This window comes from Artibeus jamaicensis, unplaced genomic scaffold (assembly GCF_021234435.1).
Source record: "Artibeus jamaicensis isolate MK-2021 breed Jamaican fruit bat unplaced genomic scaffold, CSHL_Jam_final contig_558, whole genome shotgun sequence".
Lineage (NCBI taxonomy): Eukaryota > Metazoa > Chordata > Mammalia > Chiroptera > Phyllostomidae > Artibeus > Artibeus jamaicensis.
The window spans coordinates 7,054,207-7,081,617 of record NW_026521886.1 but is presented as its reverse complement, the minus strand read 5'-3'; the positions used below and the strand labels follow the sequence as shown (position 1 = coordinate 7,081,617).

General features: G+C 39.0%; 1 protein-coding gene across 1 annotated transcript in view; it reads right to left on the bottom strand.

Annotated features, from left to right (window-relative positions):
• ALDH1L1 (aldehyde dehydrogenase 1 family member L1) overlaps positions 1-27,411 on the bottom strand; it is a gene marked incomplete at its 3' end in the record, with an annotated part of 110,404 nt that overhangs the window by 67,237 nt on the left and 15,756 nt on the right.

Here is a 27,411-nt window from a genome sequence, read left to right as displayed (position 1 = left end):
ACTGGGAATCGAACTGGTGACCCTTTGAGCAGGCAAGCACTCAATCCACTGAGCCACACCAGCCAGGGTGGGAAAAATTTTATTAAAGTTACATACCTTATGCATGAAGAAAAGTACACAAAATATAGGTATGTAGCTCAATAAATCTTCACAAACTGAACACACCTTTATAATCAGCAATCAAAAAAAATAAGTACTTCATAAGCATCCCCTTGAACCTCTTCCAGTCACTATACCCCATAGCATCGAATACTTTTGCCTGTTTTTAAAAATATATATATTTCATTTAAATAAATGGAATCACACATTGTAATATTTTGTGGATTTTCGCCCCTCAATATAATTTATGTTGTTGTACTGTGGTATTTCTCACTGCTGCATAGTATTTCATTGTGTGACTGTAAATACATGCATTTATTTATCCACTCTACTGTTGACCTGCATTTGTGTAGTTTTCCAGTTTGAGGCTATTACCAAAAGAGATGCTCTAAAGACTCTGCCACATGGTTCTTACTACATATAGGAATACAATTCTATGAGGTATGTATCTAGGAGTGAAATTCCTAGGCCAACTGGTATAAAAATATTCGGCCTTAGCATATTCTGCCAGTTTTCCAAAGTGGTTGTACCAATTTTCACTGCCATGTGTTCTGCATTGTGGCCTTGTACTTTTTCATTTCAGCTACTTTGCTAATATAAAATACAGATGTATCATTGGGGTTTTAATGACTAATGAAGTTGAACAGTTCTTTATATGTATATTGGCCACTTCCATATCTTTTTGTGAGAATGGACTCTTTGACTCTTTTGTCTATTATTTCCACTGGGTGGTCTTTTCCTTATGATTTGCAGGTAGTCTTTTTGAAAATTTTATTGATTATGCCATTACAGTTGTTCTGTTTCCCCCTCTTCATTCACCTCCACCTTGCATACCCCTCCCCCACCACTCCCCCCCTTTAGTTCATGAACACGTGTCTCAAGTTTTTTAGATTCTATATTTCCCCTACTATTCTTACCCTCCCCCCATCTATTTTCTATATACTGTCTATGCTACTTATTTTCTGTACCTTCTCCCCCCTTCTCCTTCTCCCACTCCTCTGTTGCTAACCCTCCATGTGACCTTCATTTCTACAGTTCACTCCTGATCTAGCTGCCCTCTTAGTTTGCTTTTGTTTTAGGTGTGGTTGTTGATAACTGTGAGTTTGCTGTCCTTTCACTGTTCATCTTTTTTATCTTCTTTTTCTTAGGTAAGTCCCTTTAACATTTCATATGATAAGGGCTTGGTGATGATGAACTCCTTGAATTTGATCTTATCTGAGAAGCACTTTATCTGCCCTTCCATTCTAAATGAAAGCTTTGCTGGATAGAGCAATCTTGGATATAGGTCTTTGGATTTCATGACTTGGAATACTTCTTCCCGGCCCCTTTTTGCCTGTAAGGTCTCTTTTGAGAAATCCACTGACAGTCTTATGAAAACTCCTTTGTGGGTGACTGTCCCCTTATGTCTTGCTGCTTCTAGGATTCTCTCCTTCATTTTAATTTTGGTTAATGTAATTATGATGTGCCTTGGTGTGTTCCTTCTTGGGTCCAACTTCTTTGGTACTCTCTGAGCTTCCTGGATTTCCTGGAAGTCTATTTCCTTTGCCAGATTGGGGAAATTCTCCTTTATTATTTGTTCAAATAAGGTTTGCACTTGTGACTGTTCCTCTTCCCCTTCTGGTACTCCTATAATTCGGATGTTGGAGCGTTTAAAAATGTCCTGGATGTTCCTAAGCCTCTCATTTTTTTAATTCTTGTTTATTCATATTTTTCTCTTTGGTCATTTTTTCCTTTCTTCTGGTCTGCTCCCTTGATTTGAGTCCCAGTTTCCTTTCCATTACTATTGGTTTCCTGTGCATTTCCATTCACTTCAATTAGTTTAGCCTTCATATGTTCCTCTGATTTCTGACTAAAATCAACCAGTTCTGTGAGCATCCTGGTCACCAGTGTTTTGAACTGTGCATCTGAAAGTTTAGCTATTTCTTCATTGCTTGGATTTATTGGCTCTGGGGCTCTGAGTTGTTCTTGAGCTATGTTTTGATCTGTTCGTTCCTGTTACATATGAGGAGAGGCACCTTTGGTGTTCACCAGGGCAGGGCCACCCAGGTCGCTGGTTTGTGATGCTGTATGTGGGGGCAGAGTCAGAGAGGGTACTAAGGCAGTCCTCTCCGCTCACAGGTCTGCCTCTCCGCTTGCCCCCGCCTGTTCATCTGAGCGCAAACGTGCGAGCCTGCCACCCTGCACTGGGGCCTGCATGGTCTGTCTCAATGCGCGTCTCTTCACGGGTTTATCTGCGCACAAATGCGAGACCACAGACAGACAGCCACCCGGCGCTGTGCCTGGGTCCGCCTATAGCTACCCTGCACCTAGGATCCATGCCCCCAGCTGCCTGCGTGCCACGCTGGTTGGGGAATCTTTTTTGCCCAACCCGTTCCACTGCTGGCTTTGCCCCTCTCACTGGTTTAGCTGAGCGGTTCGTTGTTTTCGGACTCCGTATTGTTCGATTTTCTGTGGTTTGATTGCTTTCATTGTTGTTAAAACTTTGTTTTTAGATTTGGTTATGCCAGGAAGCAAAGGGTTTCCACCTATACCTCCATCTTGGCGGAAGTCCCTGCAGGTAGTCTTTTTTGTTTTGTTTTTTTAAAATAACCTAGGCTATGAGTCCTCAGTCAGATATGTATGAAAAATATCTTCAATTCTGTGGTTTTCTTTTTTTTAATGTTTATTGATTTTAGAGAAAAAGGAAAGGGGAAGAAGGGAGAGAGAGATACAGACAGAGAGACATCAATTGGTTGCCTCCCATATACACCCTGACCAGGAATTGAACCCCCGACCTTTTGGTGTACAGGACAATGCTCAAACCAACTCAGTTATACAGGCCTGAGTCTGTGGTTTTCTTTTCAACCCTCTTATGGTGCCTTTTAATGAACAGAGAATTCCCTAAACTTAATACATAATAGTATACTTTATTAAATTTTATTTTATGGTTAGTGGTTTTTATATTCTGTTTAAGAAAACTTTGCCCACTCAAAGTTCATGAAAATGGTCTCTTTGTCTCCTAAAATCTTTTTCTTTGCTAAGAAAAAGAAGTAAAGGTATAATAAAGATAGTTATTTATACAAATAGTGTTTATACAACTGAACACTTATATGCAAAAAAATGAATCTAGACCTTATACCCTTCACAAAAAATAATTCAAAATTCATCACAGACTTAAATTTATTTTTTTGAATAAATCACAGACTTAAATTTAAAACACAGAACTAGAAAACTAGATCACAGAGAAGAAAACCTATATGACCTTGGGTATGCAGTGATTGTTTTAAATAAAACACCAAGGGCCCCAGCTGGTGTGGCTCAGTAGATTGAGTGATGGTCTGTGAACCAAAGGGTCACCAGTTTGATTCCCAGTTAGGGCATGGGCCTGGGTTGCATGCCCAGTAGGGGGTGCGTGAGGGATATTGATGTTTCTCTCCCTCTCTCCCTTACCCTTTCTCTAAAAATAAATAAAATCTTTTAAAAAATACAACACCAAGGGCATGATTCGTAAAAGAGAAAATTGATAAGCTGGACATCATGACTCCAAAAACTTCTGTTTTGCAAAAAGCATTGTCAATAGAATAAGAATAAAAGCCATAGACAGGAAGAAAATATTTCCAAATACTATCCGGTGAAGAACTTGTATCCAAAATAAAGAACTCTTAAAACTTAAGATTAAGAAAATAAACAATCTGACTAAAAAATGGGCCAAACATTTTAACAGATATATCATCAAAGAAGATATACAGATGACAAATAAGCATATGGAAATATGCTTCACATCGTATGTCATCATGGAAATGCAAATTAAAACAAAACTGAGATACCACTACACACCAACTAGAATAGCCAAACTCTGGAACACTGACAACATCAAATGCTGACAAGGGAGTGAAGCAACAAGAACATTCAATCATTGGTGGGAATGCAAAATGATACAGTCACTTTGGAGGACAGTTTGGCAGTTTCTTACACAACTAAACATAACCTTAATGTATAATCCAGCAATTATGCTTCTTACTATTTACCCAAAGAAATTGAAAACTTACACACACACAGATGTTTATTATTGCTTTATTTGTAATTACCAAAACTAGGGAGCAACCAAGATGTTCTTTGGTAGGTGACTAGATTGATAAATTGTAGTACATTCAGATGATGGAATATTATTTAGCACTAAAAAGAATTTAGCTATTAAGACATGAAAAGACAGGAAGAAACCTGAGTGAACATTACTAAGTGAAATGGCTACTTAGAGTAAGATTCCAACTATATGATATTCTGGAAAAGGCAAAACTATGGAAATAGTAAAAAGACCAGTGATTACCAGGGATTGGAACAGGTGAAAAGTATGAACAGGTGGAGCACAAAATTTTTAGGGCAATGAAAATACTTTGTATGATACTATGAACAGGGATATGTGTCACAATACACTTGTGCAAACCCAGAGAAGGTACAACATCTAGAGTGAACCCTCATGTCAATTAGAGACTCTGGATGATACCATGGTGTAGTCCCATTTGTTTATTTTTGCCTTTGTTTCCCTTGTTGTTGGAGTAGAAGCCACAAGAACTTCACTAAGACTTATGTCAAAGAGCTTACTAAGTTTTATTTTAGGTATTTCATGGTTTAGGCCTTACATTCAAATCTTTAATCCATTTAGAGTTAATTTTTGTGTATGGTGTAAAATAATGGTCTAGTTTCTTTCTTTTTTTTAAATTTTTTTTATTGATTATGCTGTTACAGTTGTTCTATTCCCCCCTTCATTCCCCTCCACCCTACCCCCCTTCCCCACCATTACCCCCCCTTTAGTTTATGACCATGTGTCTCAAGTCCTTTAGATTCTATATTTCCCATGCTATTCTTGCCACCCCATCTATTTTCTATCTACTGTCTATGCTACTTATTTTCTGTACCTTCTCCCCCCTTCTCCTCCTCCCACTCCCCTGTTGCTAACCCTCCTTGAGATCTTCATTTCTATGTTTCCACTCCTGATCTAGCTGTCCTTTTAGTTTGCTTTTGTTTTAGGTGTGGTTCTTAATAACCGTGAGTCTGCTGTCCTTTCACTGTTCATCTTTTTTATCTTCTTTTTCTTAGATAAGTCCCTTTAACATTTCTTATAATAAAGCCTTGGTGATGATGAACTCCTTGAATTTGATCTTATCTGAGAAGCACTTTATCTGTCCTTCCATTCTAAATGAAAGTTTTGCTGGATAGAGCAATCTTGGTTGTAGGTCTTTAGATTTCATGACTTGGAATACCTCTTTCCAGCCCCTTCTTGCCTGTAAGGTCTCTTTTGAGAAATCTGCTGACAGTCTGATGGGGACTCTTTTGTAGGTGACTGTCCCCTTATCTCTTGCTGCTTCTAGGATTCTCTCCTTCATTTTAATTTTGGCTAATGTAATTATGATGTGCCTTGGTGTGTTCCTTCTTGGGTCCAAATTCTTTGGGACTCTGAGCTTCCTGGATTTCCTGGAAGTCTATTTCCTTTGCCAGATTGGGGAAATTCTCCTTTATTATTTGTTCAAATAAGTTTTCCACTGGTGGCTGTGCCTTTCCCCCTTCTGGTACCCCTATAATTCGGATGTTGGAGCCTTTAAAGATGTCCTGGAGGTTCCTAAGACTCTCCTCATTTCTTTGAATTCTTGCTTCCTGACTCTTTTCTGTTTGGCCATTATTTGCTTTCTTCTGGTCCACTCCATTGATTTGAGTCCCAGTTTCCTTTTCATTGCTATTGGTGTCCTGTGCAATTCCACTCATTTCAATTAGTTTTGCCTTCATATATTTGGTCTAATTTGTGGGTATAATCAACCAGTTCTGTGAGGATCCTGATCACCAATGTTTTAAACTGTGCATCTGTGAGTTTTGCTATTTCTTCATCACTTAGATCTATTGGCTCTGGGGCTCTGAGATCCTCCTGCACCATTCTTGGTCTGTTCGGGCCCTTTAAGTGTCAGAAGCGGTGCCTTGGATTCCCAGGTCGCTGGGTTGTGACGCTGTATGTGGGGGCGTGGCCAGAGCGAGGAAATGGCAACCCCCTCTGCCGCTTCTCACAGCTGGGTGTGGAGGAGCAGTGCCTTAGGTGGTTCACCTGGGCCGGGCCATTCAGAGTCGCTGGGTTATGACGCTAGTTTCTTTCTTTTGCATGTTACTATCCTATTTTCCCAACACCATTTATTGAAAATACTTTCCTTTCTCCACTGTATGTTCTTGGATCTTTTGTTACAAATTAATTGCTCATATATGTGTGGGTTTATTTCCAGGCTCTTGATTCTGTTCCATTTATCCATGTGTCCCTTTTTCTGCCAACACCATGCTGTTTTTGTTACTAGAGCTTTGCAATATTGGTTGAAATTAGGGAGTGTGATACTATCGGCTTTGCTCTTTTTTTCTCAAGACTGCTTTGGCTATTGGAGGTCTTTTGGAGTTCCATACAAACATTGGGATTTAAAAATTCTGTTTTTGTGAAAAATGCCATTGAGATATTGGTAAGCATTGCATTGTTGCTTTAGATAATGTGAACATTTAAAAATGTTAATTCTGGTAAGCCACGAGCATGAAATATCTTTCCACTTCGTTGTGTCTTCATTTTATTTTCAACAATGTCTGATAGCCTTTAGTATACAGATTTTTCACCTCCTTGATTAAATTTATTTCTATTTTATTCTTTTTGTTGCAATTGTATGGGTTGACCAAAATGTTCCATTTTTTCCCCCATAAGATGGTTCTAGCAGCACTTAGTTGTCTTTAATATCATTGGAAACAATTTTTCTTAGATTGTATTGTGACAGCTTTCATATCAGCATGAATTTTTTAAAAAAACTTACAAAATTGTTGAATTTTTGTGTAGCCATATTAACATTGAAGATTAAAGAAAATAAGCAACATTTTTAGCATATTATGCTTTATTATTTCAAGAAAGGTTGAAACAATCAGAAAAAGATTTATGCAATGTATGGAGAAGGTGCTATGACTGATCGAATGCATCAAAAGTGCTTTGTGAAGTTTTGTGCTAAAGATTTCTTGGTGGACAAGGCTCCACATTTAGGCAGACCAGTTGAAGTTGATAGCAATCAAATCGAGACATTAATTGAGAACAAGCAACATTGTACCACACATGAGAGAGATGACATACTAGAAACATCCAAATCAATAAAGTTATTGGTGAAAATGAAAAATGTCTCTTTTACAGAAAAAAACTAAATGGACTTTTTGGCCAACCCAATAAATGGGATCGTTTTTTAATTTCTTTTATGAGTTTTTCCTTGTGAATACATAGAAATGCAACATTTTTGTATGTTGATTTTGTACTCTGCAAGTTTACTTATTATTTCTAATACATTTTGTGTGGAGTATTTAGAGTTTTTTTATATATAAAATCATGTCATTCATAAACAGTAAGAGTTTTACTTCCTCCTTTCCAATTTGGATACTTTTTATTTCTTTGAATTGCCAGATTGCTCTAGTTAGGACTTCCAATACTATGTTGGCTAACAACGACAAGAGTGAACAGCTATGTCCTTTTTCCTCGACTTGGAGGAAAATCTTTGAGTTTTTCATTGTTGAGTATGATTTTAGTTGTGGGTTTGTCATATATGGACTTTATTTATTGAGGTACTTTCCTTTTATGCCCATTTAACTGAGAGTTTTTTGTTTTAACATAAATGGATGTTGAAATTTGTCAAATGCTTTTCCTTTTTTGCATCCCTTGAAATTATCATATGGTTTTTATTTATTTTGTTAATATACTGCATCACATCGATTGATTCACAAATGCTGATCATCCCTGGATCTCTGGAATAAATCCCACTTGAACATGGTGTATGATCCTTGTAACACTGTATTAGATTTGCTAATATTTTGTTGAGCTTTTTGCATGTGTGTTCACCAGGGATATTGGTGTATAATTTTCTTTTTTTGCATTTTCTTTGGTTTTGGTATCAGGGTAATGTTGGCCTCATAAAATGAGTTTGGAAATCTTCCCTCTTCATCAGTTTTGGAAGAGTTTGAGAAGGATAATTCTTAAATCTTGTTTGAGTATTTGGTAGAACTCACCAGCACAGCTGTCTGATTCTGCACTTTTGTTTTACAGAGTCTTTAATTTATTGTTTCAATCTCCTTACTAGGAATTGGCCTATTTAGGTTTTCTATTTCTTCATGATTCAGACTAGGAAGGTTGTAGATTATAAGAATTTATCCTTTTCCTCTACGTTTTCTAATTTTTTGGAGTTTAGCTGTTTATGGTAATCTTTTCTGATGCTTTGTATTTATGTGGTGCCTGTTGTAACTTCTGTTTTGTTTCTCTTGATTTTGGTTATCTTGAGCCTTCTCTCTTTCATCTTAATGACTCTAGCTAAAGCTTTATCAATTTTCTTTATCTTTAAAAAAAGCTCTTACTTTCATCAATCTCTTCTATTGTCTTTCAAATTTCTACTTCATTTATTTCTGCTCTGATTTTTACTGTTTTCTTCTTATATTGACTTTGGGCTTCATTTGTTCTTGTGTGTAAAGTTAGATTGTTTGATATTTTTATTATTTCTTGAGACAGGCCTGTATTGCTATTTATGTCCCTCTTAGTACCCCTTTTGCTTCATCTACTGATTTTATTATATTTGCATTTTCACTTGTCTCCAAATATTTTACGTTTCCTCTGATTTCCTCATTGACTCAATAGTTGTTCAGTAGCATGTCATTCAAACTCTACATATTTCCAATTTTTCCAGTTTTTTTCTTGTAGTTGATTTCTAGTTTCATCCCACAGTAGTCAAGAAGATGCTTGGTATGATTTCAGTCTTCTTAAATTTATTGAGACTTGTTTTGTGCCCAAATGTACTCTATCCTTGAGAATGTTCCATTTGTACTTGAGAGAATGTGCATTCTGTTGCTTTGGGGTGGTATATTCTGTATATAAGTCCATTTGGTTTAATATGTCATTTAATGCTGCTGTTTCCTTGTTGACTTTCTGTCTAGGTGGTTTTTCCACTGTTTTAAGTGGGGTATTAAAGTCATCCATTTTATTGTGTTATGGTCAGTTTCTCCCTTTAGATCTGTTAATAATTACTTTAAATATGCTGGTGCTCCAATGTTGGGTGCATATATATTAATAAACGTTACATTATCTTGACGGATCGTTCCCTTAATCATTACATAACATCCATCTTTGTCTCTTGTTGCCTATTTTGGCTTGGTCAGTTTTCTCTGATACAAGTAGGGCTATAGTGGCTTTCTTTTGGCTTTGGTTTATTTATTATCCTCAATGCCTTTACTTTGAGCCTATGTTTGTCTTTAGAACACAGATGAGTCTATTGCAGGCAACAACAGTTGGGTCTTGTTTTTTATTCTATCCAGTCACTGTGTGTTTTTTGATTGGTGGGTTCATTCTATTTAACATCTGGGGTAATTATTGATATATGAGGGCTTACTATTGCCATCTTATCTTGTTTTCTGTTTTTTCTATATTTCATTTCTCTAATCATGTTTCTGACTGATAATTGAGCTTAGAGATCTCCTATGAAGTTTTTCTCAGTTTTCTCTTATGTTTCATGTCTCAGCTCTAGATTGTTTTGAAATATATTTGATTTTGCAATTACAGCTGTCCCTTTTTTTCACCCCTTTATTCCCCTCTGTCCTAAACCCCACTCCCACCAGCAATCTGCACCTCTTTAGTTCATGTCCATGGATATACATGTAAGTTCATTGGCTTCTCCATTTCCTACACTATTCTTAACCAGCTCCCTATTTTGCACCTGCCATTTGTGCTTGTTATTCCCTGTACATTTTCCCCCATTCTCCTCCTTCCCCCTCCCCACTGATAACCCTTCATGTGATCTCCACTTCTGTGATTCTGTTCTTGTTCTGTTTGCTTGTTTGTTTTTGTTTTCTTAGTTTCAGATGTTCATAGTTGTTTGTTCACATTTTTCATCATCTTAGAATCTAAGTTCCTTTAAAATTTCATATAATAAGGGCTCAGTGATGATGGACTCCTTTAACTTAACTTTACCTGGGAGGCACTTTATCTGTCCTTCCATTCTAAATGAAAGCTTTGCTGGATAGAGTAATCTTGAAAATGGGTCCTTGCCTTTCATGACTTTGAATGACTCTTTTCAGCCCCTTCTTTTTCCAATCCCTCAAAAGGTTCTTTTGAGAAATCAGCCGATAGTCTTATGGGCACTCCTTTGTAGATAACTGTCTCCTTTTCTCTTGCTGCTGTTAAGATTCTCTCATTTTTAATCTTGGATAATACAATTATGATGTGCCTTGATGTGTGTTTCCTTGAATCCAACTTCTTTGGGACTCTCTGAGCTTCCTGGACTTCCTGGAAGTCTATTTTCTTTGTCAGACTGGAGAAGTTTGCCATTATTTTTTCAAATAAATTTTCAATTTTTTGCTTCTGTTCTTCTCCTTCTGGCACCTCTATGATTTGTATGTTGGAATGTTTAAAGTTGTCCCAGAGGTTCCTAAGCCTCTCCTTATTTTTTTGAATTATTATTTCTTCATTCTGTTCTGGTTGAATGTTTATGTCTTCCTTCTAGACCAAACCATTGGTTTGACTCCTGCTTTCCTTCCCTTCACTGTTGTTTCCCTGTATGTTTTTATTTCACTTTGCATAGCTTTCACTTTTTCCTCCATTTTGTGACCATACTCAACCATTTCTGTGAGCATCCTCATTACCAGTGTTTTGTACTTTGCATCTGACAGGATGGCTATCTCTTCACTGCTTAGATCCATTTTCGGTGTTTTGATCAGCTATTTCCTTTGGGCCACATATATATTTTTTTGTCTCTGCATGCCTGTTACATTGTAAATTGTGGGGCCTTAGGTGTTTGTCAGGATGAGGGAACTGACGTTGCTGCCTTGTGGCACTGTATATAGGGAGGTGGTCCAAGAAAGAACAATGCCACTGCCTTGGCTCTTGGCCAGATTTTAGTCACTTCCCTTGCCACCCACAAGCAAATAAGGCCCTTCTGGTGCTGATTCCCAGGGTGGGTGGGTGCATTCTAGGACCCTGTGGGTCTCTCGGATGAACCCTTCTTTGAGGCTGAAAGTTTCTCCCACCACTTCAACCCCCACAGATTTTTACAGCCAGAGGTTTTGAGGCTTTATTTCCCCATAATAGAACCCTGTGTTGCATGGTTTGTCTTGCCCCCCTGAGTTGTTCCTCCTAGTTTATCCACATGCAAATGTGAGACCATCCAGTCTGCCAGCCACTGCCTTGCTCACTGGGTCCTCCAGCCACTGCTGTGCCATGCATCTTCTCTGTCCTAGCTGCCTGTCTCTGCCCTTCCTACCTGTCTGAATGAATGTTTCTTCAACTCCTTGGTTATCAGGCGTTTTTGATTTTATGGCAGTTCTGGTTACTTTTTAAGTTCATTGTTGCTCTTCTTTTGGTTGTGCTAGGAATCAAAGTGCATCTACCTACACCTACACCTTGTCTGGAAGTCCTCTGCTCTATATTTTTGTTTTACGATTACCATGTGGTTTTTATAAAATATCTCATAGATAAAAGTCTTTTTTTTCCTGCTGATTGCATCTTGTCTTCATTTGCTAGATTCCAACCTTTTCTTCCTCCCCTTTTATGCTTTTGTTATCACACTTTATGTTGTAGGTCTATTACCAAATTTTAGTAGCTATACTTATTTATAATGTTTTTTTCCTTTAACTTTAATGCTAACCTTTAGTGATTAACTCTCTATTCCAAAATAACTTTAATATTTTCTGATTCTGTCACTTTACTCAAAGTTTTGTATATATTTTTTCTGTCATTTCATTTCTTGTAAGGCAAATCTAGTGGTAGTGAACTATTTCAACTTTTGTTTGTTAGAAAAAGCCTTTATTTGTCCTTCATACAAATAAAGAATAACTTTGCTGAATAGAGTATTCTTGGCTGCTAGTTTTATCTTCCAATGTTTTGAATATGCCATTCTGCTATTTTGTGGCTTTTAAGTTTCTGCTGAGAAATGTGACAGACTAATAAGGGTATCTTTGTAGGTTACTGACTTCTTTCCCTTGGCTCCCTTCAAAACCCATTCTTTATCATTGACTTTTGGCCATTTTATATAATGTCTTGGAGAAAGTTTGTTTGCATTGAGATAATTCGGTGTTGCATTAGCTGTGTGGATTTATACAACAGTTCTGTCACCAGTTCAGGAGAATTCCTAGCTGTCATTTCTTTAAATAAGCTCTCAACTCCCTTCTTTCTCTCTTTTCCTTCTGGGATATTGATTACTTTCATGTTGCTTTTTTCTAATAGAATTGGATAATTTTCTAGAATTTCTTCAGTTTTCTTTTAGCCTTTCTCCTCTTTTACCTGAATCATTTCTACAATTCTATCTTTTAATTCACTAATTCTCTTTTCCATAATCTTGTTCTATTTCCAATGCTTTCTAATGCATTCTCTATCTCATTTATTTAGTACTTCAGCTCCAGCATTTACTCAGTTCTTTTTTAGGATTTCAATCTCTTTGGTGTGGTACTCCTTCTATTCATTAATTTTATTCTTGAACTCATTGAACTGTCTTTCTGAATTTCCTTGTACTCCACTGCGTTTCTTTAAGATACCTATAGTGAATTCTTAATCAGATCACAATCTGGCATGGCTTTAAGTTTACTTTCTGTAAAACTGTCATTTTCTTTTTGTGATACTGTGTTACTAAAATTTTTCACTGTGTTTGATAAATTTTTCCTTTTTTGAGGCATCTAAAGTAGCAAACAACTTTCTAAGTTGCCTCTAGTTAAGCCCTTTCCACCTTCCACTGCCCTTGCCAGTGGTATTCCTAGTGCTTTTGTTGTCTCTGTCTGTGCCTACAAGGTTGCTGGTGCCTTGCTGCTATCTGTCAATAGGTTGTGAGTGCTGCTGCTATTTCTGCAGACTCAGGTCTTGGATGCCACTGCAGTTCCTGGAGCTTCTGGAGATCATGGGGCCATCACTGCTGTTGTGAGCACCAGGGTCTTGAAAGCATATCTTGCTAGAAGGACCAAGATCATAGTCACAACCACTACAGGATAGAGGGTACCTGGGCTGTGGGTGCTGCTGAAATCCTGGAGCCTGTAGTCTTGGGCATTGCCATGATTGCTATAGCTTAAGGTCACAGGCACCACTACTGCTACCATAGGTACTGGGGTCTTGGGCACAGTTCTTCCTCCTTTTGAGGCTCAAGGTTACAGCTGCCATAATGGCAGGGAGATGGGATATAGGTGTCATGGACACTCCTTAAAATCTTGGATCTTCTGGTAATTGGCTCTGCTGCCTCCAAGAGATCTAATCCACCCTCCTTCAAATCTACAAATATATAAATCTCTCAGATGTCCTGATGTGCTGTGTGGAGGACCTTATGTGAGGCTACAGATGTCCTACCATTTGTAACTTAAAAAGAAAAACAAAGTAAACAACTCATGCTGCCACAATGCTCATGTCACATCATCTTAATTTTTAAAAATATTTTAAAACTTTATTGTTTTGCTTTTCATATTTAAATGTGCAATCCTCCAAAAAAAATTTTGTGTGTACAGTATGAGGTAGAAATCCAGAAATATTTTTTCCATATGGAAATCAAATTAACCCAGCACCTGATAATGAAAAGTCCTTCCTTTCTCCATTGAAAAAAGAATGTATCAGTAAATCTATATCTAGACTTGTATTCTGTTCCACTGGTCAATTTGTTTACTTTTGTGTTTACTATAGCTGTTTTGTTTAAATTTATTATAGTGGTAAAAGTATTATGACGTAAAACTTGCTACAGTTCAGTGGTATTATTTACATTCACAGTGTTGTGCAAGCATTATAACCATCTATTTCCAAAACTATTTCATCATCCCAAACAGAAAAAATAGGGTTTGTATCAGACTTCTTCTCAGAAATTAGGCAGGTTAAAAGAGTAGATTGAAATATTTAAAATACTGGGGGATGCTGGGAAGATGGCGACGGAGTAAGATGGAGCTGATACTAGCTCCTGTACTCATGGGTGAAAATCCTAGCAGATCTATAGAGAAACAGCACAATAAACCATCGGTTACCCAGCATTTATGAAATTAAAAGACCAGAGATTGTGACCGACGCTGAAACACCAGACGGCGGCAGAGTCAGCTACTGGAGCTGGGTCTCACGCAGCTCCTGTGCTGCCGCCAGAGCAATAGGCCTGGGAGCCAGAGAGTCAAGTATGGAAGCCGGACACTCCAAGCCCCTGTGACGTTCCTGGGAGACAGAGGACTCAGGAACCAGAGCGGGGACAATCTCAGCCCTTGTGCCGATGCCACAGCTACCGGCCTGGGCAACGGAAGGGTCAGTTGCAGGGGCTGCCAATAGAGACAGGCCTAGGCCCTGAGGACCCAGCTACGGGAGCCAGGACATTCACAGATCCTGTGCCCCTGCCATAATCACGGGACTGGACGCCGGGGAGTCAGGTACGGAAGCCGCGACTCTCCAAACCCCTGTGACGCAGCAGAGGAGCCAGCTATGGGAACCAGGAAGTTCTCAGCTCCTGTGCCGCTGCCAAAGCGACAGGACTGGATGCCGGGGAGTCAGGTACAGAAGCCGGGACACTCCAAACCCCTGAGACAGCCCTGGGTGGCAGAGGAGCCCTCTATGGGTACTGGGACGTTCTCAGCCCCTGTGCTGCTGCCATAGCGATGGGACTGGATACTGGGGAATCAGGTATGGGAGTTGGGACATTCTAAGCCTCTGTGCCACTGCCATAGAGACAGGACTAGACTCCGGGGAATCAGGTACGGAAACCGGGACACTCCAAACCCCTGTGACGGCCCTGGGCGGCAGAGAGAGCCAGATACGAGAGCCGGGACATTCCCAGCCTCTGTGCCGCTGCCGTAGTAACGGGCCTGGGTGATTGAGGAGGCGGCTACTAGAGCCAGGACATTCAGCAGTGGTAGGCCACCAACGCAGGGACCAGCGCAAGGACCAGCGTGAGTGTAGGTGGAGACTAAGAACATCAAGAAACTTCAAGGAGTCTGCACCACTGAACTTCACCAGGATCATACCACAGAAGTTTACACCATAAAACCAGGGTTTTAGAACAGATCAATTTTAGAAGCAGAGACTAACAAGAAGAGTCTCAAACAATGGGAAGACAAAGGAACAATCCCCAAATGAAAGAAAAAGCAGAAACTTCAGAAAGAATGTTAGATGAAATAGACGCTGATCAACTATCAGACAGTGAATTCAAAGCACTGGTTATTACGAAGTTCAAAGAGCTCACAGTGAACTACCAGAAACTACAGGGGAACTATAATGATCTCTCTGCAAACTACAGCAACATCAAAAAGGAAATGGAAACTATCAGAAAGAGACAAGAGGAAATGAAGAACACAATTTCCAAATTGAAGTACACAGTAGAAAGTTTCCAAAGTAGGATAGATGAAGCGGAGGATAGGATTAGTGAGTAGGAGGACAAGGTAGAAAGCATCTCACAGAAAGAGCAAGAAAATGAAAAGAGGCTCAGAAAGAATGAAAAGGGATTAAGAGAAAGGCAAGACAATATGAAACGTAATAATATCCAAATAATAGGAATACGAGAAGGAGAAGAAGAAGAACAAGGGATAGAAAACGTATTTGAACGAGTAATGAGAGAAAATTTCCCTAATTTGATAAAAGAAAAAGTCTCACAAATCCAGGAATCACAGAGAGTCCCAACCAAGAGGAACCCAAGGAGGCCCACTTCAAGACACATCATCATCAAAATGGCAAAATTCCAAGACAAAGAGAGAATCTTAAAGGCAGCAAGGGAGAAAAAAGAAATAACATACAAGGGAGCCCCAATAAGGTTACCTACCGACTTTTCAATGGAAACACTTCAAGCAAGAGGAGAATGGCAAGAAATATTCCAAGTAAAGAGAACCACAGGCCTACCACCAGGCTACTTTACCCAGCAAGGCTCTCAATCAAGATAGATGGCCAAATAAAGAGCTTCCAAGACAAAAGAAGTCTAAAAGAATATGCCTCCACCAAACCAACTCTACAAGAAATACTAAAAGGACTGCTTTAAGGGAAGGAAGGATAAGAGGGAGACAGAGAGGAACACAGGTACAAAAATGGCAATGAATAAGTACCTATCAATAATAACCTTAAACGTAAATGGATTAAATGCTCCAATCAAAAGACACAGAACAGCTCAATGGATAGGAAAGCATGACCCAACATATGCTGCCTACAAGAGACCCACCTCAGGACAAAAGACCATCACAGACTAAAAGTGAATGGCTGGAAACAAGTTTTCCAAGCAAACGGACAAGAAAAAAAAGCTGGGGTAGCAATTCTCATATCAGACAAAATAGACTTCAAAACAAAGGCTATAAAGAGAGACCCAGAAGGTCACTTCATTATACTCAAGGGAAGAATCCACCAAGAAGACATTAACATTGTAAACATATATGCACCAAACATAGGGGCACCCAAATATATCAAGAAAATCTTAGAGGACTTCAAGAAAGATATTGACAGCAAAACAATTATAGTAGGGGATTTGAACACCCCACTATCAAAAATGGACAGATCTTCCAAACAAATTATCAACAAAGATATTGTGGCATTAAACAACACCCTAGATGAAATGGACTTAACTGATATATATAGAGCCCTTCATCCCAAAGAAGCTAAATACACATTCCTTTCAAACGCACATGGAACATTTTCAAAGATAGACCACATGATAGGACACAAAACAAGGCTCAAAAAATTTAAGAAAATTGAAATCATACCAAGCATCTTCTCTGACCACAAGGGACTGAAATTAGAAACTGACCCCAAAGAAAAAAACCCAAAGCACCCAAAAACATGGAGACTGAATGGTATGCTATTAAACAATGAATGGGTCAAGAATGAAATTAGGGAAGAAATCAAAACATTTCTGAAAACAAATGAAAATGATCTCACAACATCCCAAAACTTATGGGACACAGCCAAGGCAGTCCTGAGAGGGAAGTTTATAGCAATACAGGCCTACCTAAAGAAAATAGAAACATTTCAAACAAACAACCTAACCCTATGTCTGCAAGAACTCGAGGAACAACAACAAAGACAGCCCAGAGAAAGCAGAAGGAAGGAAATAACCAAGATTAGAGCAGAATTAAATGACGTAGAAACTAAAAGCACAATTTTAAGGATCAATGAATCCAGGAGTTGGTTCTTTGAGAAGATAAATGAAATAGACAAGCCATTAAGTAGGCTCATCAAGAAAAGAAGACAGAGGACTCAAATAAACACAATCAGAAATGAAAAAGGAGAGATTACAACTGATACCACAGAAGTAGAAGGGAATGTAAGAAATTACTATGAAGAACTGTATGCCAAGAAATTTGAAAACCTAGGGGAAATGGACACACTTTTAGAAAAATACAATCTTCCAAAACACAGCGAAAAAGAAGCAGAAAATCTAAATACACCAATAACAGCAAAAGAAATTGAAGCAGTAATCAAAAAACTCCCATCACACAAAAGCCCCGAACCAGATGGTTTCACAGGAGAATTCTACAAAGCATTTAAGGAAAAGCTAACCCCTATTCTCCACAGACTATTCCAAAAAATCCAGAAGAATGGAAAACTCCGAAATTCTTTTTATGAAGCCAGCATCATCTTAATTCCAAAACCAGATAGAGACACAACAAAGAAAGAAAACTTCAGGCCAATATCGCTGATGAACATAGATGCTTAAAATCCTCAACAAAATATTGGGAAATCACATCCAACAATATATCAAAAAGATCATACACCATGATCAAGTGGGATTCATCCCAGGATGCAAGGATGGTTCAATATTCACAAATCAGTAAATGTAATACATCACATAAACAAAAGCAAAGACAAAAACCACATGATCATATCAATAGAGGTGGAAAAAGCTTTCAATAAGGTACAACACCCATTTATGATAAAAACACTCAGCAAAGTGGGAATACAGGGAGCATTTCTCAAAATAATACAGGCCATATATGAGAGACCTACAGCCAATATCATACTCAATGGGCAAAAACTAAAAGCTTTTCAACTAAGATCAGGAACAAGACAAGGTTGTCCACCTTCACCACTTCTATTCAATATACTATTGGAAGTTTTAGCCACAGCGATCAGGCAGGAAAAGGAAATAAAAAGCATCCAAATAGAAAAGGAGGAAGCAAAACTGTCACTGTTTGCAGATGACATGATAGTGTACATGGAAAATCCTATAGACTCTACTAAAAAACTGCTCAAACTAATTAATGAGTTTGGCAAAATAGCAGGATACAAAGTCAATATCCAGAAATCAAAGGCATTTTTGTATACCAACAGTGAATCAGCAGAAGCAGAAATAAAGAAAAAAAATCCCATTTGATATAGCAAAAAGAAAAATTAAATATCTGGGAATAAACCTAACCAAGGAGGTAAAAGACCTGTATGCAGAAAACTACACAGCACTGAAGAAAGAAATCAAGGAAGACACAAACAAATGGATACATATACCTTGTTCATGGATTGGAAGAATTAACATCATCAAAATGTCCATACTACCCAAAGCAATATACAGATTCAATGCAGTACCTATTAAAGTACCAATGGCATATTTCAGACATATAACAAACACTTCGAAAATTTATATGGAACCATAAACGAGCCCGAATAGCAGCTGCTCTTTTGAGAAAGAAGAACAAAGTAGGGGGGATCACAATACCTGATATCAAACTGTATTACAAGGCCACTATAATCAAAACAGCCTAGTACTGGTATAAAAACAGGTACATAGACCAATGGAACAGAACAGAGAGCCCAGAAATAAATCCAACTCTCTACAGTCAATTAATATTCGACAAAGGGGGCAGTAACATAAAATGGAGTAAAGATAGCCTCTTCAACAAATGGTGTTGGGAGAACTGGACAGCTATGTGCAAAAAAATGAAACTCGAGCACCAACTTACACCATACACCAAAATAAATTCAAGGTGGATAAAAGACTTAAATGCAAGTCATGACACCATTAAAGTCCTAGAGGAGAACATTGGCAAGAAATTCTCAGATATTTCATGCAGCAACTTCTTTACTGATATGTCCCCTATAGCAAAGAATGTAAAGGAAAGAATAAACAAATGGGATCTCATCAAAATAAAAAGCGTCTGCGTGGCTAAAGAAAACAGTATTAAATTAGCAAGACAACCAACTGTGTGGGAAAACATATTTGCCAATGATACCTCAGACAAAGGTTTAATCTCCAAAATATACAAAGAACTTACAGGACTTCACTCTAAGAAGACAACCAACCCAATTAAAAAATGAGAAAAGGACTTGAACAAAAAATTCTCCAAGCAGGACATACAGAACATTCAGAGACACATGAAGAGATGCTCAATATCGTTAGCTATCAGAGAGATGCAAATTAAAACCACAATGAGATACCACTTTACACCAGTCAGGATGGCTATCATAAACAAAGCAACAAACAACAAATGTTGGAGAGGTTGTGGGGAAAAGGGGTCCTTAGTTCACTGTTGGTGGGATTGCAGACTGGTACAACCATTCTGGAAAACATTATGGAATTTTCTCAGAAAAATAAAAATCAACCTGCCTTTTGACCCAGCAATTCCACTGCTGGGATTATATCCTAAGAATCCTAAAACATCCATTTCAAAGAACCTATGCACCACAATGTTCATAGCAGCACAATTTACAATAGCCAAGAGTTGGAAGCAACCTAGGTGCCCATCAGTAAACGAATGGATCAAAAAATTGTGGTACATATACACAATGGAATTCTATGCTGCAGAGAGAAAGAAGGAGCTACTACCTTTTGCAACAACATGGATGGAACTGGAAAGCATTATGCTGAGTGAAATAGGCCAGGTGCTGAAAGACAAATACCATATGATCTCACCTTTAACAGGAAGCTAAACAACAAAACAAACAAGCAAGCAGAAAAAAAAAACAAAGACACTGAAATAGAGAGCAAGGGGATAGTGACAAGAGGGTAGAAGGAAGGGAAGTTAAGGGGAAAATGGGGGAGGGATTTGGAGGAACAAATAGGAAGGACACAGGGACGAGAACTAAGGGGGGTGGAAATGGGAGGGAGGTGGGGAGCAAGGGGCGGGGGAGGCTGGGATGGGAAAAGTAGACAAAAAACTGTACTTGAAAAATAACTAAATAACATTAATAAAAAAATAAAATAAAAATAAATGCTTTTGTAAAAAAAGAAAAAGAAGAGAAATACTTAAAATACTTAAAGATAAATCTCATCAACCTAAAACTGGATCTATTCTATGTCCAGTAAAATTATTCTTCAAAACTGAAGAATAAATGAAGATTTTCTTGGACAAATAAAAATTAAGGGAATAAGTCACCATGAAACCTAACTTACACAGTATTTTAAAAGAACTTTTTCAAGACTTCCAGCCAAGATGGAGGGATAGGTAGACATACTGTGCCTCCTCGCATAACCAAAAGAATTTAAAAAGAACTTAACAACAACTTAAATTTACTTAACAACTTAAATTTAAAATAATTTAACAAGAAATTTAAGAAGAAAAAACAACCAAAACTGATAGAAAATCAAATTGTATGGAAGTCCAACAATCCAGGATTTAAAAAAGAAACATTCAAGGCATCCAAATCGGAAAGGAGGAAACAAAACTGTCATTGTTTGCAGATCACATGACAGTGTACATAGAAAATTCTACAGACTCCACCCAAAAACTGCAGAACCTAATAAAATAATTCGGCAAAACAGCAGGATACAAAGTCAATATCCAGAAATCAAAGGCATTTTTGTGTACCAACAATGAAACAGCAGAAGCAGAAACCAAGGGAAAAAAATCCCATTTGATACAGTAACAAGAAAAATAAAATACCTAAGAATAAATCTAACCAAAGATGTAAAAGACCTGTATGCAGGACACTACACAACACTGAAAAAAAAAATCAAGGAAGACACAAACAAATGGAAACATATACCTTGTTCATGGATTGGAAGAATTAACACCATCAAAATGTCCATACTACCTAAAGCAATTTACAGATTCAATCCAATACCCATTAAAGTACCAATGGCATGTTTCGCAAACATAGAACAAACACTTCAAAAATGTATATGGAACCATAAACGACCCAAATAGCAGCTGCAATTCTGAGAAAAAAAGAACAAAGCAGGAGGGATTACAATACCTGATACCAAACTATATTACAAGGCCACTGTAGTCAAAACAGCCCAGTACTGGCATAAAAACAGGCACATGGTCTAATGGAATGGAGCAGAGAGCCAGAAATAAACCCAAGTCTCTATGGTCAATTAATATTTGACAAAGGGGGCAGCAACATAAAATGGAGTAAAGATAGCCTCTTCAATAAATGGTGTTGGATTCGCAAAACAGTAAATGTAATTCATCACATAAACAAAAGCAAAGACAAAAACCACATGATCATATCAATAGACGCAGAAAAAGCTTTCGATAAGGTACAACACCCATTTATGATAAAAACACTCAGCAAAATGGGAATAGAGGGAACATTCCTCAATATAATAAAGGCCATTTATGAGAAACCTACAGCCAATATCATACTCAATGGACAAAAACTAAAAGCTTTTCCACTAAGATCAGGAACAAGACAAGGATGTCCACTTTCACCACTTCTATTCAATATAGTATTAGAAGTTTTGGCCACAGCGATCAGGCAGGAAAAGGAAATAAAAGGCATCCAAATAGGAAAGGAGGAAACAAAATTGTCACTGTTTGCAGATGACATGATAGTGTACATGGAAAATCCTATAGACTCTAACCAAAAACTGCTCAAACTAATTAATGAGTTTGGCAAAACAGCAGGATACAAAGTCAATATCCAGAAATCAAAGGCATTTTTTTATACAAACAATGAATCAGCAGAAGCAGAAATCAAGGAAAAAATCCCATTTGATATAGCAAAAAGAAAAATAAAATATCTGGGAATAAACCTAACCAAGGAGGTAAAAGACCTGTATGCAGAAAACTACACAGCACTGAAGAAAGAAATCAAGGAAGACACAAACAAATGGAAACATATACCTTGTTCATGGATTGGAAGAATTAACATCATCAAAATGTCCATACTACCCAAAGCAATATACAGATTCAATGCAATACCTATTAAAGTACCAATGGCGTATTTCACAGACATAGAACAAATACTTCAAAAATTTATATGGAATCATAAACAAGCCCGAATAGCAGCTGCTCTTTTGAGAAAGAAGAACAAAGTAGGAGGGATCACAATACCCAATATCAAACTGTATTACAAAGCCACTGTAATCAAAACAGCCTGGTACTGGCATAAAAAATGGCACATAGACCAATGGAACAGAACAGAGAGCCCAGAAATCAACCCAACCCTCTACAGTCAATTAATATGCGACAAAGGGGGCAGTAACATAAAATGGAGTAAAGATAGCCTCTTCAACAAATGGTGTTGGGAGAAATGGACAGCTACGTGCAAAAAAATGAAACTGGAGCACCAACCTACACCATACACCAAAATAAATTCAAGGTGGATAAAAGACTTAAATATAAGCCATGACACCATTAAAGTCCTAGAGGAGAACATTGGCAAGAAAATCTCAGATATTCCACGCAGCAACATTTTCACCGATATGTCCCCTAAAGCAAGGGATATAAAGGAAAGAATAAACAAATGGGATCTCATCTAAATAAAAAGCTTCTTCATGGATAAAGAAAACAGTATTAAATTAGCAAGACAACCAACTGTATGGGAAAACATATTTGCCAATGATACCTCAGACAAAGGTTTAATCTCCAAAATATACAAAGAACTTACACAACTCCACTCTAAGAAGACACCCAACCCAATTAGAAAATGGGCAAAGGACTTGAACAGACACTTCTCTAAAGAGGACATACAGAATATCCAGAGACACATGAAGAGATGCTCAATATCGTTAGCTATCAGAGAGATGCAAATTAAAACCACAATGAGATACCACTTTACACCAGTCAGGATGGCTATCATAAACAAAGCAACAAACAACAAATGTTGGAGAGGTTGTGGGGAAAAGGGGACCTTAGTTCACTGTTGGTGGGATTGTAGACTGGTACAACCATTCTGGAAAACAGTATGGAATTTTCTCAGAAAAATAAAAATTGACCTGCCTTTTGACCCAGCAATTCCACTGCGAGGATTATACCCCAAGAATCCTAAAACATCAATTTCAAAGAACCTATGCACCACAATGTTCATAGCAGCACAATTTACAATAGCCAATAGTTGGAAGCAACCTAGGTGCCCATCAGTAAATGAATGGATCCAAAAATTGTGGTACATATACACCATGGAATTTTATGCAGCAGAGAGAAAGAAGGAGCTACTACCTTTTGCAACAACATGGATGGAACTGGAAAGCATTATGCTGAGTGAAATAGGCCAGGCATTGAAGGACAAATACCATATGATCTCACCTTTGACAGGAAGCTAAAGAATAAAACAAACAAGGAAACAGAATAAAAACAAAGACGCTGAAATAGAGAACAAGTGGGCAGCGACCAGAGGGGAGAGGGAAGGGAACTTAAGGGGACAAAGGGGGAGGGATTTTGAGGAACAAGTATGAAAGACACAGAGATGAGGACTGGGGGGGGGGGAATGGGAGGGAGGGGGGGGACGGGGCGGGGGGGGGAGAGAAAAAAAATGTACTTGAAAAGTAACTAAATAAAATTAAAAAATAAAATAAAATAAAATAAATGGTGTTGGGAGAACTGGACAGCTCCGTGCAAAAAAATGAAACTCAAGCACCAACTTACAGCATACACCAAAATAAATTCAAGGTGGATAAACGACTTAAATATAAGTCCTGACATCATTAAAGTCCTAGAGGAGAACATAGGCAGAAAAATCTTAAATATTTCACACAGCAACATTTTTATTGATATGTCCCCTAGAGCAAGGGACATGAAGGAAAGAATAAACAAATGGGATCTCATCAAAATAAAAAGCCTTCTGCATGGCTAACAAAAACAGTATAAAAATAAAAAGAAAAGCAACTGTGTGGGAAAACATATTTGCCAATGATACCTCAGTCAAGGGGTTAATCTCCAAAATATATAAAGAACTTACAGGACTCCACTCTAAGAAGATAAGCAACCCAATTAAAAAATGGGCATAGGACTTGAACAGACACTTCTCCAAAGAGGACATACAGAGGATCCAGAGACACATAAAAAGATGCTCAGTATCACTAGCTATCAAAGAGATGCAAATTAAAACCACAGTGAGATACCACTTTACACCTGTCAGAATGGCCATCAACAAACAAGTGTTGGAGAGGTTGTGGAGAAAAGGGATCTCTAGTACACTGTTGGTGAGATTGCAGACTGGTACAACCACTATGGAAAACAGTATGAAATTTTCTCAGAAAAGTAAAAATAGATTTGCCTTTTGACCCGGCAATTCCACTGCTAGGATTATACCCTAAGAACCCTGAAACATCAATCCAAAAGAACCTATGCACCCCAGTGTTCATAGCAGTACAATTTACAATAGCCAAGAGCTGGAAGCAACCTAGGTGCGTGTCAGTAAATGAATGGATCCAAAAATTATGGTACATATACACAATGGAATTCTATGCAGCAGAAAGAAAGAAGGAGCTCCTACCCTTTGTAACAGCATGGATGGAACTGGAAAGCATTATGCTAAGCGAAATAAGCCAGGTAGTGAAAGACAAATACCATATGATCTCATCTTTAAGAGGAACTTAAACAACAAAACAATCAAACAAGCAAAATATAACCAAAGACACTGAAATAGAGAACAGGTTGACAGGAACCAGAGGGGAGATGGGAGGGAATTTCAGGGGAAAAGGAAAGGGGTTTACAGGAACAAGTATAAAAGACATATGAACAAAAACTAGGGGGGGTGAAAATGGGAGGAAGGGGGGACCACTGGGTGGGTGGGCTGGGATGGGAGTAAAAGACAGAAAACTGTACTTGAACCACAATTTAAAATATAAAAAATAGGGGAAGATGGTGACGGAGTAGGACGGAGCGGATTCTAGCTCCCGTACTTGTGGGCGAAAATCCTGGCAGATCTGTAAAGAAGCAGCGCACTAATTCATCGGTTATCTAGCTTTTGTGAAATTAAAAGAACAGAGATTGTGACAGAGGCTGAAACACCAGAAAGCGGAATGTCAGTGGGGTCTTGGGGTCTGGAGTAAAGACAAAGCGGCGGCGGGGGCCGGCACCCCCGGCCAGGTGGCCCTCGTGCTGCCTCTACGGCTAGGGACCAGAGCCATCTATCTGAGACCAACACCAGAGATGTCTACAATGGGAGCCTGAGCACCCAGTGGCCCCAGTGGCCCCAGTGGCCACCAGCGTTGGCCAGCAGCTCCCCCACTCCCCATAAGCAAAACTGGACAACACAGGGCAGAGATGTGTCTGCTTGCCTGCTTGCCTGCTTGCATTATCAGGGAGGGTCACAAAGACACAGGGTCTGGTTCAACTGCAGACTCTGTGGTCACAAGCCTGGGAGAACTGAGAGATGCATTGGCCTCATGGGTCTAGCTGGGATCTGGGCTGGACTGAGAGGCAGGCTGTCTGGAGAGTTTTGGGCTTTTTTTTTTTAAGTGGACTGAGGTGTTCTCCTGCCAGGACAGCTTGGCTTGCTTCCCACCTGGCCTTGCAGCGAGCCAGGGGGAAAGCGAAGGCATTTAGGGTCTCGCCACAGGACCGGGAAGCGCCCTGCCGGTCCTATGAGTGGGAGCGCACAGGCACAGAGACTTAGGGGTCGCAGCCACAAGACCAGGAAGCACCTGCCAGTTTCGCAGGTCCCCAACTGCCCTGTGGGCAGGTACGCGCCCGGCACAGAGACACAGGGGTCACAGAGACATAGGGGTCACAGCCACAGGACCGGGAAGCACCTGCCGGTTTCGCAGGCCCCAGATTGCACTGCAGGCGCGTGCAGGCACAGAGACTTTGGATTAGCAGCCACAAAACCGGGAAGCACCTTGCCTGTTTCACGGTCCTGGACTGCCTGGTGGATGCGGAGACTTCGGGATCACCACCACAGAGCTGGGAGGCACCTTGCTGGTTTCTCGGATCCCAGACAGGTTGGTGGGTGCACACAGGCACAGAAGCCTCTGAGTCCCCCACACAGGACTGGGAAGTACCCTGCCGGTTTCAACTGGCCTGTGTGCACAGGCACAGAAGTGGTTGAGTCCCCCACAGGACTGGGAAGGACACTACCAGAACCCAGTGGGTCCCAAACAGCTTGGCAAGTTTGTGAGCGCCCACCTCCCAATCTGGTAGCCTGGCTGATGCCCACACTTGCGCCGACATCCCAGCACACAGAGAGATCCTGCTGCAACCAGAAAAAAAGTCTGGACAGTGTGAAACCAACAAGGGAAGGGTTTCTCTGTTGTTGATGTTATTGTTTTTGTTGTTTGTTTGTTTTTCTTTTCAGTTTCCCCCCCTTTTTTAGTAACTTTTGTGTGCATTTGTTAAGTGATCCTATATATTTTTAATTTTATCATTGCTTTATCTTTCTATACTTTGTTCCTCTCCTATCTTTTTCCCTGTTTTAGTCCTTCCTTTCCTCTTAAACTCATCACTTTTGCCTCCCTTCTCCTGCCTTTTTGTTTGTTTGTTTATTTGTTGCTTCATTTCCTTTTACCCACAAGAGACACAAACAACTAGGAACTGTGAAAGGACCAGAATGGGACCCAAAGAGGGGGCATCTCAACAGTAGAGAAAGAGAGATAAATTTCAACTTCCTATAGTGGAGAAGCCACGAGGAGTTGCATTTTTTTCATTATTTTCACCCCTTTTATATTTTAATAATATCTCTGTATTCCTCCTCTTTTTGTAGAGGCTTCTTAGTCTTGAGTAGTACATTGTATTATTAGACAGGCTCCCCCTGTCCTTTCCTCCACAGTGTTTTGCTAATCCTCTAAACTCCACTCCCCTTGTTTTCTGTTAGCACACTACCTAGAGCTTTATACCCCCTACTCAGACAGATCACATAGAGTTTGTTATATGAGGGCTGCTCTAATATTAGTGTAAATAATAGCTCATCCATACAACAGTAAATACCCCACAACACATCTCACGGATCTTAGCCTATTGTACAGGTCCCTGAATTCTATCACTGTAGTGATTAACTCTATTTGTTCATACACTACACCTATTTACTGTTCCTTACACTCACCTTACCTCAAAATCTGACCATCTGCAACCTCAATGCTTTCTAGTTCCAACTAACAAGCCTTCCCTCCCCAACAGGAGGCTTATCTTTTGTCCATCCTCTCAAAAAAGTGGCAAGTGGAGCTGAGGAATATATAGCCTAAAGATTGTCTATCTCCTCTCGACCGGCTGGGACTGTAAATATCATAAAAA